The sequence below is a fragment of the Tympanuchus pallidicinctus genome, unplaced genomic scaffold (genome assembly GCF_026119805.1).
Source record: "Tympanuchus pallidicinctus isolate F22 unplaced genomic scaffold, pur_lepc_1.0 scaffold22, whole genome shotgun sequence".
Classification (NCBI taxonomy): Eukaryota; Metazoa; Chordata; class Aves; order Galliformes; family Phasianidae; genus Tympanuchus; species Tympanuchus pallidicinctus.
Genome location: NW_026294739.1, coordinates 17,018,550 through 17,036,438, shown reverse-complemented (window position 1 = coordinate 17,036,438; position 17,889 = coordinate 17,018,550). Strand labels below are relative to the sequence as shown.

At 40.5% G+C, this 17,889-nt stretch overlaps 1 protein-coding gene across 2 annotated transcripts in view; it reads right to left on the bottom strand.

Moving 5' to 3' along the window:
- TBL1XR1 (TBL1X/Y related 1) overlaps positions 1-17,889 on the bottom strand; it is a 380,885-nt gene that overhangs the window by 277,736 nt on the left and 85,260 nt on the right. For both annotated transcript variants that reach the window (XM_052686536.1, XM_052686537.1), the window contains exon 2: positions 13,984-14,127. The gene's annotated coding sequence lies outside the window, so the exon portion shown is untranslated. The remainder of the gene's footprint in view (positions 1-13,983; positions 14,128-17,889) is intronic.

Below are 17,889 nucleotides of genomic sequence, written 5' to 3'. Positions count from 1 at the left end.
GATGCAAAACTGAGATGTAAGGGGATTAAAAGGGGAAAAAAAATCCCTTTGTTCCTCCACATTTTTAAGATTATTACTTTCCACACATAAAATTGTGACAGGGCCTTTAAAGCTGAGTTTTTTGGTGCCTAGTGGCAGAAGTCCCAGCATCTTAACAACCTTCGACCATGGCAGCTCAAGTCCTTCCAAAACCTCCAACCCATCAGCAAGGCTGAACACCAGATGCATAGGGGAAGGGACCAACCTCCACGAGTGGGTTTAAACACGTGTGGGAAGTCCTGGCACGTTCTCACTTCAGGTACCAGGCAGACTGGGAAAACATCCTCAAGAGGTGTCCCATGGTCTTCACTCAGCACAAAGGACGTAGAGAGAGAGATGAGTGAAGGACTCAGGCACAGACATTTGGTGTTCCCAAAATGAGAAACCCTTCTTCTGGTTGGGAAGACAAGTCAAGCCATGTTGTCTTTGCACTGTCACTTGGATTGCTTATTCGTGCAAGTCTCTGTCAGCTTGATGCTCTCAGCTAGCTAAGGAGCAAATCCAGTCTTTTCATTTTCCTTCAGTGGATAAGATCTTAAGCGTATTTCCTAATTTCAGCCCAGATGATTAAGATGTAGCCTTATTAAAATCAGTAAAATCTGTAAGCAATGGCAAGCAGCCTCTCCTAATAAAAAGGTAGTAAAAAACTGAGATGCATATTTCTCTTTTAGTCCTAAAATAAAGAGCAGCACAAGGTCTGTGATTTAAGAGGCTCCATGCTTCCCTCTAAGCAGGTGTCTCATTCAAACGCTCCCTCTTCAGACCTACTCACTGATAAATGGCACTGGCAGCTACTCTGCAAATTTATCCAGAAAGAGAGATGGGAGCAACCATGTAAGCAAGCAGAAGATTTACTGCCAGATTCTGGTGCAAACAGTGCTTGTCTTTCTCATCCGTGACAGGGAAGATGACAGCCTACTGAGAACAGCAGAAGGAAACAAAATGTGAAGAAGGGAATGATGTTTTGCACTGTATTTGCTTGCCCTTCCTCTACTCATTCCCTGCTTTCACATAAAAAACACTGCTGTCTATCTAGAGGATCTCCAGCCCCACAAACTCTGGTGTGTATCAGCAGAACACCTTATGCTTTCAGCCCAGTGAGGATCAGTTTCTATCAGCTGAAGTGTTCTAATCCAACGAACATGAACATCAGCTTTTTGGCACATGAAGAAACATTTTACCTATAGCACCACTCATCTGATGAGACTTCTAAAAGCAGCAGTGCTCATCGGCATAAGAGAAAAAAAAAATGGAGGAAGAGATCATAGGGAAGAAAGGTGAACTGACAGATGATTTCTGAATATTTAGATGTATCCACACTGAGAAATGTGGCCATCAACAAACAGAACAACATAAGCTGCAGGTGAAAAAAAAGCTCAGAGGACTGCCCAGGAAGGAGGGCAGAACCCTCTGGTAAATTTTAGTCATTAAGACTGGACAGAAAAGCATGAGATATTGAAGATAATTAAGATACTGAAATATAGAGTCTAATACTCACAGAGGCCTATTAATTCATACTGCTTTTAAGCCAGTCATTCAGTTTGTATTTTTCTACTTAGGCTTTATCCCCAATGTACTGAGTCCATTTTTTCAGAATGGTATCGTCAAATAAAATACATTTTCAAACTGCCATTTTGGTAGAACAAGTCCTTTAAAATTCTAAGATCAACTTTAAATTTATCTGATATCCCTTAACCCCAACTGGGAGCAGCTGTGATCAACTGTCACAAGGCTAACATGAAACATGATTTGGAATAATATGTAAGTAGTAAGAACACAAATAGTTATTTACATCTTCTGTATTGGGAAAAATGAAAAGAACAAGTTCATTGTAGTTTTTTAATCCGCTTCATTTTGTTAACTTGCTGTTTTATCAGAGAAAAGATTTGCTGTCTGTGATGTAAGAATTTTAACTGATGTCCTATTATAAACCATGTGCTTTTCAACAGAGGCCTTTTAATAATTTTGTAACTGATCAATACACACATTAACATAACAATCCGTTATTGCTGAGTATATTTATATTGATGCCTGTACTACAGGGCTTTGGGTTTGCAACCTTAATTACTCACGTGACTCCATATTGCTTGATTATGGAACTGTGTAAAACTAGAAGCATGCAGGAAAACTGTCATTAATTTACGAAGTAATTTGAAATTCAATTCTTTCAGACAATTTATTCCCTAAAATGAGTCCCACAGCTGCAAATATCTACAAACTTCTGTGATGTTTCATTCCTTGAGTGAGCTCATTCGAAATTTTTCTTCTAAAGCAATGTATAGTGGCATCGACTGCTCTGAAATTAGTTTAAATTAGGTCAGAAATAGAAATCATTTTTATAGGCAATAGGTCTTTTATAGGTAAGTAGTTAGCTTATGGTTATTGGGAAAAAAAATTCTACAGTTTCTCCCACTTCAGTCTGGTCCTAATTCTCTCCCCTACCCCCACACACACTTTATGAAATAAATGCACTATGGAAAAGGAGAAGGAAGCTAATTGGACTCCTACAGCCTTCTTGTAATTTTACATCTGCCAACTTCAGATGCCACAACCCAATTCCCTTGGGCTTTAGATCCATGAGTAGAATTCCCTCAGCATGAGTCAGAAAAAAAAAAACATCCGTAGAACACTGGTGAAAAAGGCCATAGCAATGAAGACCAACACTAATCCAAATCCCAACTAAGTAAGGGCCAGATTTGTGATTTCTCCTTAACGTTAAATAAGTGAGAATCTATCCCAGAATGAAAAAGAAAACATTTGCTTGTTTCCCTTTAGAGAAGAACACAGTATCACATCAGATAGATCTGTTTAAATCAATCATTTTACTCTTGCTAGAAAGCTACTTTCATTTATCTTAATGTCCTGGCAATTCTACAAGGATCTTGGCACCCCTGAAGTGCAATGCCTTTCTCTTTTGTTGGAGCCAGGAAGCTGAGGACAGCCTTGGCTCAGTGCACCCAGCCCTACCTTACCAGTCCCCAGCACACAGCGTGGATTTCTGTTTCAGCTTGCTGCTCCAAGCAGCAACAACATGGATACACATGCATTGCTTTTATTCTGCCTTCTTAGCAGACTGGCATTGGTGATTACTTTTTCAGACACATGATACCTGGAAGTGTGCTAGATTTTCCTGATAACACATCAAAATAAATCTGCCTATAAAAGTAGCACTAAAGTTTCCATTCAAAGCCAATAGCTATCGCATAATCTAGGCCAGAGTTTACATCTGGGTGAGGCCAGCGGAGTGCTATTTAAATCTGAAAAATACATGACAATTTATATCAGTTGAGAATCAGGCCAGCTGTTTCTAATAGGGTTTCATTTGAAGCAATTAGAAAATGCAAAGTTAGAAACCCTATCATCTCGTTAGTTTTCCAAGGCCTATTATCTAGTCTGTGTATTGCTTCTAGAGAAGTGGGGACCTTCTCCAATTACTCATTCTTAATTTACATGCCAGCCTTTGAGCTTCTCCATCCACAAAGGCAGCAGGACTTCATGTGACCCAAGCAGAGCCTGCTGCACCACCTCACGGCAACAGCAAAGTGTTCACAGGAGGCAGGACGCTGTAAGGAGGGGCTCCTTCTGCTGGCATTTCAGCCTCCCACATTTTCAACGTGCAGAATTAAGTACATGCAATATGCAGAATTTTTATTATGCATATTTTACTTAGAGAACTAGTGTTTGCATGTCAGTGATATGTAAATATATGACAACAGCTGCTGAATAGAAACTACGTTCTCTCCCCAGGGAAAGCAGAGGAATCCCTATGCAGAAGCAGAGATACAAGTCATTGGCAGAGCTGCAAGTAACAGGCTTCAACTCTGGGCCACTGCAATGGAACAGAAATGTTTCTTCTCTCAAGTCCAGCCCACGTACTACTAAATCTCACATGCTATTTACCTAGACCACAAAACTTGTGTGACTTCATTGCGTTTAAATCACACCCAAGTCTGCAGCTCTTTGAGTAGGAGTCAGTACAGAAGAGGGATGCAACGTTATTTCAAGTGCTGTGAAAGGACAGGCTTTTTCTATCTGTGCTCCAAAGATTTGTTCAGACCAACCAGTTCAGAAAAGTTGCCATAGCATAACTGAGTATATCTATTAAATAAGAAGCTGAACTCATTATTCAGAGCTAGTTGGGAGGTTTCCCTCAAAGCAATTTGTAATGGGGGAAAAAATAATACACCAAAACCAGATTTTGTAAGATTGAAGACAGGAAGTACTTTCTGATTTCTTCTCCGTTTAGTATTTTGTGAGAGCCATAAAATGGAGCGTGTCATGGGGCAGACCATCTAATCCCTGCAGTCAAATGGAGGCAAGGGACACCTAACCTATAATTCTCATAACATGTTCCCAAGATGTGTCACATTATACTGGTTTGAAACAAAAGGCTAAGTGTTTCTACATGGTACTGTTCTAAGAACTTCTTGTTCACAAGGATTTTCAATTTTTATTCCAGCTGAGGACAGAAACTTGTCAGAAAAATCAAAGTTTTCTACAGGTCATGGTTTCACTTCTGTACAGCTCAAATACTTCTTGTTACACCACCAGTTTTTCCCCCAGTTTTCTTAATACATTTTAGAACTTCCAGGATTCCACAATTCCACAGAACTTCCACATTCAAAATTTGGAGATGATTATACTCTTTCAGTACCTTCATTTTAACAGGAACACATAACCAGATTACCAAATACAAGTAATGCATTTACAAGTATTCATTCTACATACAAAGTTAAAGACTATCCAATATCAATAGAGAAAAGCAACGAAAAACTAAGAACTTTGAACAAAATGACAATCCTTCCCTAGGGCACTGCATAAAATCCTGAGCACCAAAAAATGCAGCCAAGAACAGTTTTATATACACACACAGGTTGTTAATACTTGTGGTATATTCAAGCCTGACACCTGGAGCCTCGTGACACACATCAGACTTGCACAGCCTCCAAGGAAAGCTGCCTGCACAGTGAGGTCTTTGTCAGATGCTTCCTCTGATTCATGTTCTCAACGACATGTGCTTATATCACTGTTACACTGGTTAATAACCTGACCCTGAAAACTGGAAATATACCACAAATCACCATCACAGAAGAGTTTACATCTCAACTTCCCGACTGGATTCAAAGTTCAAATGATAAACTCATCAGTGGGTGTACTGCTTTCTGGCTAGTGGAAAATCTGTTACTAGCAGAGAACTATTAATCTTCTGAAAAGAACTGCAGTGCCTTACTTCAGATGATAGGTTTGTGGTGGGGAAAGCAAGAAAAATGGCACAGCAATCATCAATGATCCTTGTCATTAAAACACCATTTACCAACTCCTCGAACCAGGGATTCTCATCCAACAGGCAACTCGCCAACAAGATCAAAGTCAGTAGGAGTTTTGCACAAGCAAGCAAGAAAAAGTGTCCAAATAAGGCACTTATCCAGAATGCAAATATTTCTTCCTTATTCAGCACGTGGAATTCCCATTGATGGAAATGAAAGTACCATGTGTGCAGAAAATGCAAAGGATATCTGCAGCTCAGATCAAGGGAAAGAATTTTGCCTGCAGTGTTATGAAATCTTAATCATTTATACAGTTCAAGGATCTTAGGACATAGCAAAAAAAAGGTTAAAAATATTCCATGTGAGAATCACATCATACACCATTTCAAAGCCTTCTGGATTGGAATGGGGTCATTTTTCAATTGCTAAGCTAAAGAAGTGAAGAAATGTGTGGAAACTGAGACTCAAGTTTATCAACTAAAGCTGGGCTGATTTTTATACCTGGGGAAAAGTAACAGGGTATCTTTAAATGAACATGTTCATTTTCTATCTCAGAGGTGCAGCATTTCCAAAGTCAGATACACAAGCTGTAGCACCGTTCTTAGACCTCATACAAGCATACGACACTTACCCATGTCAACAGTCCTTCTAGAGGACACTGTGTTTTTTCATTAATTATACATGTATTTAACAGAGAATTTGCTCCTTTGTGAGCAAGTTTCACAATTAGACTACTTACCAGTAGCGTAAGGGCTGAATTGAGAAAAAAATGCTTCATTCATAGTAAGTGATTCTCCATGCAGGCTTTGTAGATCTTGGTAAACAATGGTAAACAACTTAAATACAACTGTAGCTAGATGGCTGAGATATGAATCATTGTCATTCACAGGGGTCAGGCTACCTAGACTTCAGTAACGTTCCTCCTATTGCTAATATTCTTGAAAGTGCTTGCAAATGCCCCAAGTTGTATGTTGTTTACTAGTTGCCATTCACCATTTGTTATTCCCTGTCAAAATGTTTCAGTCATTAAATCAGAGAGCAGAAAATATACCACATGCCCAATCACACACTGTGAATCATAAAAGTAGACAATTTGTGAACGGTTTGTGAACAAACCCTGAACCAGAATAGAATGCATGCAAACTATTTAACAGACATCTGAATAACAGATCTCTTCAGAGAACAGCAATGATTTGCAGGTTGCTTCTCAATTAAAAATAAAGCAGTTAAACCCACAGAGCTTCGTACTTTGAAAAGTGCTGTTAGCGTAGTCCTAATATTTTGTCTCTTTCTGCTTTCAAAAAGAGCCAGTGGGAGACTATTTCCATTTACTTTTTCTTTTCTGACCAAAATAACCTTTGTTAGGACTTAAAGTGGTAAATGCTTATCGGGAACATATGTCAAAATACATTACAAGGGAATATTGATTGTCATAGAACTAAGAATACTAAGTCCAGGAAATGCAAAGAAAAAGTTAAATATTACAAGAAATCCAAGCAAGTAAAGATAAGGACAAGTTCAGTGGGTTTGGCTTTACCACCGTACCTTTTTCTAAACATTCTAGGAACTGACTGAAAATCTAAGCATTTAATATTCACTATGCAAAGTGGTTTTCCACCTTGATATTTCTCTGGCTCTCCTTCTACTGAAGTAGCTTGCAACCATTTTGTAGCAAATACACGACTCTCCAGTTCTGATTTCTCTTGCACAGCCATACAACAAAACTGAAAATTTATTTTTTATAAGCCTTCAGACCACTAAGAACGAGTATTTGTGGACTGTCAGCCCAAAAGTAACATAAATGCCTCAAAAGCACTCATGAGACTGCTTTCAGTGTTATCGGCCACATAGCTCACGAATGAAGTAAATAATCACAACGTCCTGCAGTGTTGCTCATTACTTGATTTTACCATTTGTTTAAAGATTGATATTCTCTTGGCATCTCTTTGGACTAAGATCATTGCATCCTATGGTGAAACACAGCATTAGACATTTATAATGTACGTACTACAACATAAATCTACACTGCCAACATCTGTTCTCAGTACAGAACACCCTTTCCCCAAAGCAGGAGTTTTACAGCTGATCAGATTACGATTTCCACGTTCTGCTCACGGTGCTCTTTCTCAGTGGAATTTGTTTCAGTGCTCAGAAGATGAGCACAAGTCCTGTGTGCTATTTAAGCTGCAATTAAGCCCTCAGAAATAGGTCTTAAGCGATGCATAGGCTGCTGTCAGCTCTGTAAATTTCACCCTATGTAATTTCTTCCATCACCCACTCACATTATGTTATTGTCTATGGCTTCAGAAAATTACTACTAGCGTATTCATAACTTCCATTCAACAAAGAGGCTCAATGATTGTTTTCTTTAACGCCCTCTGAGCTTCCCATATTGGCTGTTGTGCTTTTACAAGTACATTTCCCTAGTATGAAATTTCTCTTCCATCTTAAATTGGAAAGAGTGTAATTTAGAGTTCACTCTGGAACATCTCATCAGGGAACGAGAATCGTGTTTGCACCACTTCCATTCTTAACATTATACTGACCTCTAGAGTAAGAAGTGCTGCACTCCTGATAAATTGAATGAGTGAGAGAAGCAAAAAAAAAAATCTGGCTATGACTACAATGAGCTGCCTGCACTCAGGGACTGTGCTGGGAAGAAGGCTCTGGGGCAGCACAGAGCCCTCAAGGCTGGGCTGGACCTTGGCCACCGATAGAATGCAACGAAGGTCTGGCCATGCCATGGTCTCCATGAGCAGCTCCAAGAGTCTCACACCACCACCATGCAACACTTCGTACCTTAGTGTTCAATTCACATTGTGGAGAACAGAAAATTTAAGGTGCATGCTGTTGCTCATGCAGATTGACAATGCTCCTTATAAAAAAAAAAAAAAACTAGTATTTGCTCTCATTTTCACTTTTCAAAGTAATCTGGAGGGTGCAGCAGTGTAAGATCTCAGTTATATATCCTCCATTTCGTACTGTTTACTTGAATGCTTGCAACTTACATTCATAGTTTTCTTCAATACTATCAATTTCCTTTATCTGTTTTTTCTTTGTCTAAGCACTTAAAACATTAGTTAAAATACTTCCTAAAAACAAGTGTGATTTTTATGAGAACTTCAAGGTTTCAAAAGCACATCACCAGAAGACTCAGCTCAAGAAAAAAAGCCTTATAGTGTCACCTAGATTTCTCAATTACAGCCTCTTACCAGTAAATTACCAAAATACAGCCTCACTCTTAGAATGACAGCATAAGAAAAGTGCTTTACACCATGTTGACTGGACTGCCAGTATACAGTCAAGAAATAAAAATACACAATGTCTTACTAAGTATGAGATGCACTAGGAGATGCATCCTCTCACTCAGAACCCAGCCAGCCTGTAAGAGCAACACGGACAACACCTGTCAGTTCCATGAGCTACCAACAGAATTAGCAAGCTAAATTACATTGCCAGCTAAGTACTATACATTTTCATTTTGCACATTAAGCACAAAGTTTTTCGGGCCCTTAAAGCTGTCTTGCAATCAAAGATGGTTTTGTGCTTTACATTTCAATTCTCTTTAACACCACATGGTAGCTCATCACATTCAATGAGGTTCTTTCTTTCTTCTCAAGTATATCAGCTATTCCTGCTATCACTTACCCTCAGGGAAAACCAAACCAATCTGTAACAACAGAAATGGTCACAGGTAAAACCTGTGAACTTCAGCTGGCTGGGAGACAGTAATTCATTTGTTTGGTTTTCTGTCTAACTTTAGCACAGCTTACAGTAAACTTAAACACTGTGTTAAAGCTTTTTCTGGTACACATCCTGTCCTCTTTAAAAATTACATGGATGCTTAAAAAACCTTTTTGAGTTGTACATTGCACTATGAAAAGCTTGTCTATGTTTTGACAATAACCTCCAATAAAATCTCAAATAAAAAGAAAGCTTCATGCTTAAGATTTCAAAAGGTCAGCAACCTGTAGTGGTTTCCTGCATTAATTCCCTCCATGATCAAAAGCAACACATGCTCCTTCACCAATCCATGAAAAGCTCAATCATCAATAAATACAGGCCAGCTTTTTGAGCATAAATGGCAAGTGAAATGGCAGGGAACACAAACAACGTGGCATTAAAACTCAGGGCACAAAGTTAACACAAGGAAAGATACAGCAGACTTCTGCAAAAAGGGCTACTTTACCCAGAGCAGCAACATAACAAACTTATGGATGGAAATGCATGGCAGACAGCAAGAAGTCAGGAAAGTGCTCAGTAAGTTCCAACTGAGACCCTCCTACACTGGGTAGAGACACGGACAAAGATAGAAACACAAGGCTGAGCAAGCACACAACTGCAACGGCTCCTAGAGAAGGCACACACAAATACTTACCTCCCCGTGCAGTACTGCTTGCAGCTTGGTTATCCTCAGAAGCAGGACAGATCAGTCAGAGGACTGTGATCGTTCACACCCACCAAATGCTCATCATTAAGAATATGTTCAGAACTACAAATCCTTAGTCCCTTACAGATCTCACTGGGCCACTAGACGTATTTCTGCCCTTATGCTACAGAGAAAACTGAGCTCTGAGATGCTGCAAACGTCTTTCTAACCTGCTTTGCGGGTTGCAGGTGCTTTGGATTAATCCTAATGACTTTCTAGTGGAAGTAAATGGGTCATCAGCCCTACAGCTGTGGCGTATCTCCACCTGAAAGGCCTTAAACTTCCTATTGTTTCCCTAAGGGGCCCAGTAGCTGAAGCAGTGCATACCCCTGAAGCAGGGGGCTGTCTTTGAGCCTTCTTAGAGTCTACTTTAACACTCATTTTGTAACACTGTATGAACCGCTCAGCAACCCCAGGGTGTTTCCACACATGGGTGCTTCAGTCTCCCATTTCCAAGCCAAGCTATGGCACGTTTCAGGCTGGTATCTGATGAGCAGCTGTGGTACAGGATAACAAACTGAGTATGGCAGCTGTGCTTGGAGCGCGGGGTCACCTTCAGCTTGCGGGCTCAAAGGTAGCTTAAGCAGTGACATGATATGCTTTCCATGAAACCACTGGAAAGGGTCTGACTCAGACGCAAAGCAGAATAGAGGGCTAAAGTGGAGTTAAAGAAGTGCAAATACACAGGGCTGTAATGTAAATAATCCAGCACAAATTAAATCCTCAGAGAAAGTCTGCAGGTGGGTCAGTGTATGGAGATGGGTTGCACAGTCTGTTATTAGGCATCAGTGATGGAGGGGCTGCAGCCTGACCAAGCAGAAAGTCCCAGAAACTTGCATTTTATTTGTTTTACATGTTACCTCTTAAAATAAAAGTCAATATGTGTCAGACTGATGATGTTTAAAGGTACAACTCCCTTTCTAGTAAATTGATGCTTCTCTTTATCTGCATGACGAACAGTTCTGGAAACACACAGGAGGAAGAGACTGTGGAGAGAAGATGAGAGCTCAAGAGACTCGAGGTTACTGGAGACACTGAAGGAGGAAAGGGAAAAATCAAACTCAAAAACAATTTATCAAGGTCAAAAAACAACGTGCATCACTGAGATATGCTGCTTTGTTTCTCAGTTCCAAAGTCAAGAGAAACAGAAGAAAAGACACGTTATTCAGGGCCAGGGGAGAAGTATATTAACTAAGAGTCAACAATCCATAAGACACTATGAAAAGCAAAAGGGAAAGTGGAAGGATAAGTTATGCCAAGAGCAGGAGCCCAGCTCTTCCAGCAGCTGAGCTCCACCTGTAAAATGAGCCAGTGTGGGGCAGAGTTGAAGGAAAATTCCTGCACAGGACAAATACACTGGTCAAGGGTTAATCTTCATTTTTACTATCCTGTGAAAAGCACAGATGCACGTTATCTGTTTCAAGAACACTTGGCTGAGCAGCAGAAGCACTCTTTCAGACAGAAAGGGTAATGAATTGGACATTGCATTTCAGTTTTGTTACATGTAAGAGCTCCGAAGTGTGCCGGGTTTGCAACTATACCATGCTGATCTTTAGCCAGTAACCAGCATTTTAAAACACTAATCTTCCTCTCCCTGCAGTGGCACAGATTGGCTACCGGTCCAAGCAATTAGACTGGGTTGTAAACACACAAGGAAATGCAGCATGGTGACAGCACTGGGGATACAGGCAGAAATTTCTTAAACTGAACAGAAAGCTTAACGTAATACAAAGTGGCCATTTGGTTTAAATCTTTTTCTTTTGATAAAGTTAGGCCAACTTTTCCAGTGCGGATAGAGAACCACTGCCTGGTGCCTTTATATGAGACCGTGCTGTCACTTCTACCTGCATGTTTAGCAATGGTGCTGTGGAGACTACTGGTACCACGGGCCTCCCAAGGGCACCTAGGAGGTTTCTTCACCCTTGCAAGAGGAGGCACCCACATCTAGGAGAACTTAAAACACATTTGCCATCTAGGGCAGTCAGAAACTTGTTGCTTTGGCTGTGTTCCGTTTCTTGCTCAGGCAAGGGTAACAGTCATCTTACAATCTTCTTTCTCAGTCAATTCTAGTTTACACAGGCTATGAATTCTCTTCCAGAAACTCCTGCCAGTTCCTTTGTGCACCAGTACAAGTGCTTGTCTGCCCTTTGTGCTGTTAGTTTTAACCCAGGTCAGGTTCTTGGCCTCTTTCTCTGAAAGTCCAAGTGAATTCTTGTGCTGAAAAATGGGACCGTGTAGAACGAGGGGGAAAAATGGGCAGGTGACACCATCTTCCAGAAGCAGTGACAGATTTTTGTAGCATAAAATGATTATGAAATTACATCACAAGTTGCATGACAGCACTCTTGGATGACTGGATAACTAGAACTTCTTAAATTAAAATTATAAGTGACAAATAATTAATGAAATAACAGCTAATATGTGGCACGTACTTAATGATCTATACTGAAACAAATGTCCAATTTTTCAAATCCTCTGAAAATACAGTCATTCCTTTAACATGCATGTGAGCAAAAGTAGCCTAGTGTGAACAAATGAGATTAATAAGGAGGAAAGTGGTTGTAGACAGAAGGCACAGTCATTCAGAACCAAAATAATGTCATTTCAACATGAGCAATGTTTTTGTGGTATTTGACTGGCTCTCTGGTACCTTATGAAGCTCTAACATTTTATGGTGTTATGCTCCTGTCTGACACGTGGCAGTCTGGTACTTTGAAGAGTTTAAAGGAGTTCTGATATTCTAAGGGGCTGAGGGGAGAGCAATGAAGAGGGGGAAATGTCATGAAAGGCATGCTTCTTTGCTGCTCAGAAGAATCTATTGAGGAAGAAACTGCAATTTTCTCATCACACACTGAGGCTTTTTTTGCCTGAGGTGTGAGCTCTGAATCCAAGACTTTCCTAACAAAATCCTCTGCAAAACCAAACAGAGGATGGTATGCACTTAAGGTGACAGAAACGGGAGAAAATTTCCAGGAATACTTTGAAACATTATTGTGTGAGCAGAGTATATAAAACTTCCACAGAGAAATGCTTTGGAAAGGCAAACACAGATTATGTTTATTTTAACTCACACTTATTGTCCTCACTGAACCTCAGCTGAAAGCTGAGCTTTATTTGTAAGCAAAACTAGCTGGAGCCAGATTGAAGGCCCACAGGACCAAATGAATGAAGTCGCCCTGTTCCACAAAATCAGCTCAGGGCTTAACCTCAAGGGCAGATTTTCAAAAGATTCAGAGAAAATTTCAAGTGTTCACAATGCCTGTTCAGGGCAATGTTACCCCAAATCTCAAGCTCCTGACTAGGACATAACTGGCATCCAGGCTCTGACCGTTCCTGAAGGTCAAGGTAGATTCCAGTCAATTTTTTGGATGTTTTAATAGAAATGAGCTTCTCTGCAAATCTTGCCTAGGGCAAGTAATATTACATGCAGCTTCAGAGAACAGGATTTACCCGCTTCCAGATTTGACTGGCTTCCAAAAGTATTACTCATGAAAAAATCAAAGAAAGAAAAATAAGCAAATAGTAAAATAAAATGAAGATCTAGCAATACTCTTATGAGATTAAAACTCAACTTGAACTGTTAAATTAACAGGTCCATCATAGTTACTTGCTGATTAGTCACACGGCACCAAGTCAGTGTGTAGGCAGAACTGTGTGTGTGTGTGATGTAAATATAAAAGGGTATTCCAGGGAACTGCAGCATTCCCCACAGAAACAAGTCATGTGAACTGTTAAGAAAATGTAAATAAAACCATAAAGTCATATCACTGTGCACAGAAAAATCCTGCAGAGGAGATGCCCTACAGATATGAACTCTCTAATAATCTATCTACCTAGAAGCCTATGTGATTTATTTTCCCACAGCTTTTGTGTGTACGTGTGTGTGTCTGAAAGGAGTTTCCTTTATTTAATAGCTCACAGTCTGTTCTGGGGCTTGTTAGTGCAAAGGAGACAAGTCTAATTTTGCTAATCCATGCTGTGAAGGGAGTCAAACAGCATTTCCTATATTCTCTGCCAGTATGAAACAAAATCACACTTGTATCAGGTTCTCAAAATTATCTCACAAGATAGACTTCTGTTGCTAATAATACCTGACACTTCGACGCTTGAAAGCACTGATAAAAACTTCAGAACAAATTGATCCCTGATGGAACCTTACTGAATTTACTGGAATTAAACTAGGACTAAGCTGGTATGTTATAGGGTCAAAGCAATAAGGTGTAGAGCCTCTTCCTCCCACAGGCTTACCCTGACGGTCAAGGTTAATGGTGTCAAGCAGAGCTCCTGCCACTTTCCCAGAGCCGCCAAAGGCTTGAATCTGGATTGCACAACAGTGATAGGGGGTTGTTGCAAGGCTCCTGTTTTCCTTCTTCCTCTTCAGTCAGCAGAAAGCTGAGGGGAAAAAAAGAAAAAGAAAAAGAAAAAGAAAAAAAAAAAGCTCATGTCAGTGCACAGGTTCCTCGAGTATCTGAACCAACATCTAAAAAGGCACCCCAAAGCCACCCGCATGGCAGACTGAAAGACAATAGCAGAAGAGAAGCTAAGCTGTGAACACAAACCTGCTGCTTTGCTGAAGGGAACTCACCAGAATGGGTACAACCCAGAAGGACCCTTAATATCAAAGTCCTTTACCAGAGCTCAGAATTTTGCAAAATCAGGCTTTTCTAATTGCTTTAAATTACAAAATGGAACAGGCTAGTTTTTGATACCTTCTAATCTTTTGGAAATAAGTAATTGCCAAAATAATTACAGGTTTTTTTCCTAAGGTGGGAGACTAATAACATTTTCCTAATCTACTTTTGTTGTTTTTAATGCTTTCTTGAGGGGAAAAATATGTTGCCGTTTGTAAGGCTTTGATCTTTCCAATATTCCCTTTTTCAGAATTAATGATACATTACACTTCTCTTGGGAGACACTTATGAGAGAGAGAAAATACTGCTGAAGAAGAATATGTTTTTGTATGCCCCAGTAATTTGAAGCACAGAAGATCCATAACCTGATCAATGCCCACACGTGATCCTGCCTTCTCTGAGCAAGATCTGTCTTTCACAATTGATGTGGGCAGCCCCAGGACTGGGCTCAGCAGAGCCCTCCAGAACCTCTTTCAACCACAGAATCAATAACACCAGCAGCAAATCTTGGCAAGGGCAGCAGAACACGAGTCCAAAAAGCTGATGACCCTTCTTAAATACCCGATGACCCCGCTCACATCCAGTGTGAGAGTCACTAGGGGACAACCTTTACTTAGAGATTAGTCAGACTCATTGAAATGAATAAAATTTGAAACGAATTGAGAATCCATACTTGTGATAGCAGCAGGAAGGCTCCCTAGTCACAGAGCCAGCATAGCTGACTAGGTGCACACTGGACATGAAGTCCAATTGCACATAAAGTTTATTCATCTCATAACTGATCGAGGTCACTAAAGCAAACTGAATTCCTCCAGGGTTCACATTTCCTGAGGAATCTCTTGCTTGGCACTAGCTGAGACTTCTGCGTCCAGATCCTCGCATGGCAGTACAAGCAGGGTTCATGTAGCTTTTCAACCTAAGTGGCCTGTTCACAGAGGACAAGCCAAAGCAGCGCTATGTTTTTGGCAGAGCGTTTTACCATACAATTTGTGTTTAGCAGATTAAAAATGATAATTGTCTATAACAATCTCTTGGGTTGCTCTGACAAACAAACAATGTACTTTACGTGTCTCCTAACTGCAAGCACAGCTATTTACAAAACAAGTCTGAGATTTCTATACATAGCACCGGGCTTGGAGGCTGAAAGCTGACCGTGGACAAATACATGTGCTGGGACCATCACAGATAAGGACTCCTTGCAGCAAGCGGGGCACTTTGCAGGATTAAGCCCTCGTCTGGCTATTTTATGGTTTGTCTGCACTGATAATCCTCAATGGCTGTAAGTTCTCAGATGTGCACATGCAGTAATATTTGCTCGTTTATTATTACATTCATTTGGCAACACATGGCACGAATATGACCATTATCAGTGAGTAATACTTCAATAAAATGGCTCTGTAGTAAAGCACTGACTCTGGGAGCAGACACTGTACCATGTATAATGACAAGAAAATATCTACCTATTGCCGGAATAACCTTTCTAAAAAGAACATTGCAGGCCCAGGTGTCCTTTATAGATATTAAAGGAAATCCCTCATTATCACCCCTCCAAAAAAGAAAGTGCACTGACAGAATTACTATTTTGGCTAAGTGACCACATCTTGGACGTATCAGACATTTGTGACTTTTCAGTGTGTTAGTTACATTAAAGCTTTCATGGCATTTATGGGAGCTACGATGAAATCTCTCACCATCATTTTCCGTCCCAGAAAAGGTCAATTCTGACATTCTCAACAGGAGCCATTGCAGTGGCCAAGGCTGCAGGAACTGCAAGTGTGAATTTTATTGATGCTCCCCCCCTGACTGCAGCCACGTGGATGCCCTCCACAACCCACCTCACATCCATGCACTGCTCAGATGCCGTGGACAGAGCTTTTGCAAAATATTTCCTTGGAGCAAATGAGCAGCATCTGTGAGAACAAGGCTTAGAGGCAGCAGGCTCACTGGAAATAATACTTCAGGACTAAACAAACATTAGAGAATTGCAAGATGCAATGGGACAGAGCAAAATAAAACTGAAAACAGAAGCTCGGATCGTTAAACAGCAATACTGCTTGGCAGAAAAACACAAGGTGAGCATCACATTCAAAGTGGGGAATGGAATCAAACTAATCAAGCTGTGAGTCAACACAAAGTTAAGAGAAATAGGAAGAAAAAAATGCATTGTAGAAGACATGTCTACTCCTCAGTAAGCTGCAAATCCGTAGTTCCCAAGAAAGCATGCCAAAGTAAGGCACAGTGAATGAAAGCACTCTTGGCAAGGGCTAGCTGAATGCTCACAGCAGAGCCCAGCAAAGAAAGGAACTTTTGGCAACAGGACTAAAGACAAGCAAATTTCTGTGTGAGTAACACAGCAAACTCAGGTCACGCTGAGTGTAGAACCCCAAGGCAAAGTACACGTGGATTTTTCAAGGGATTAATGGGTCTTTTATTTCCTCTCCAAATTGTTACATTGGCAACCACCACCTACTCAGTTGCATCTATGCTGAGGAACCACAAGGAATTGGAAAATAATGTATAGTTATTTCAAAAGGATTTAGGTCAAGTCTGTTCAGGTTTTCCTATGCTAGTAGCAAGAAAAGAATCTTCAACCCTGTTCTGCCCTAATGATGCAGCCCTTCTTGGGTGACAACTGCAAGGAGAGAGACCTTTGCCCAGCAAGAAAAATCAAAATTTTGCAAGACAAAGTGTAAAACTTACACAGATAGGCACTCCCAGACAGTTGCATGAACAAGGTGAGTACAAGCCATCAGGATACTTCCACTTTTCATCTCAGAAACATCATGTGTATGAGCTCATTACCAGAGCTCGTACTCTGGTCTGGCACTCAGACATAGGAGAGGCTGAGATTTTTTTGCCTGAGGCCAACTTACATGACTGGAACAACGAGATAGGGCTGGGAGGGAAAGGGCACAGATGCTTGTTCAGTTATCCACATTTGAACATAAAATTGCAGAGTGAGTTTGTATCATCATAGGGAATTGCAGCAAAGTAGTGATTGGGACTGCAAATAAGCCTTCGCTTTTCATTGCCAGCATGCACACCTGTAACCTGAAAGGATCTTAGCGAGGTTTGTATCCGGAGGAAATGATACTGCACCTTCTGCCCACTAAACACTGCTTACAACCTCCCAGGGAGTTTGGCTGCAAAAGGAATCATCCAGTATCTCGGAATAGCCTCTGGGTCAGAATCACCTCTTTAATCTCAGCTGTTCTAAAAATAATTTCCATGTGAAAGACCGTTCCTTTTCTTGCAGTATTACTTGAAACTCCTTGTCTGGCTGCTTTTGCTGGTCTTACAGAAATAAAGCATGGCTTTAGAGTTCTGGCTCTGGTTCCTTTTGTTACCAAAGAGGCTCAGGAAATGTTGTAGCAGAACTATGTTAAATTACAGGATTTTTAGGTAAATCACATTAAAACTCCTAGGGATGGATATCCACCGAAGCCTCCAAAGAGTTGTTCTGACAGCAAATTATCCTGTTAGGATTTTGCAGCTTATTCCACATCTGCATTTGACTACCCTC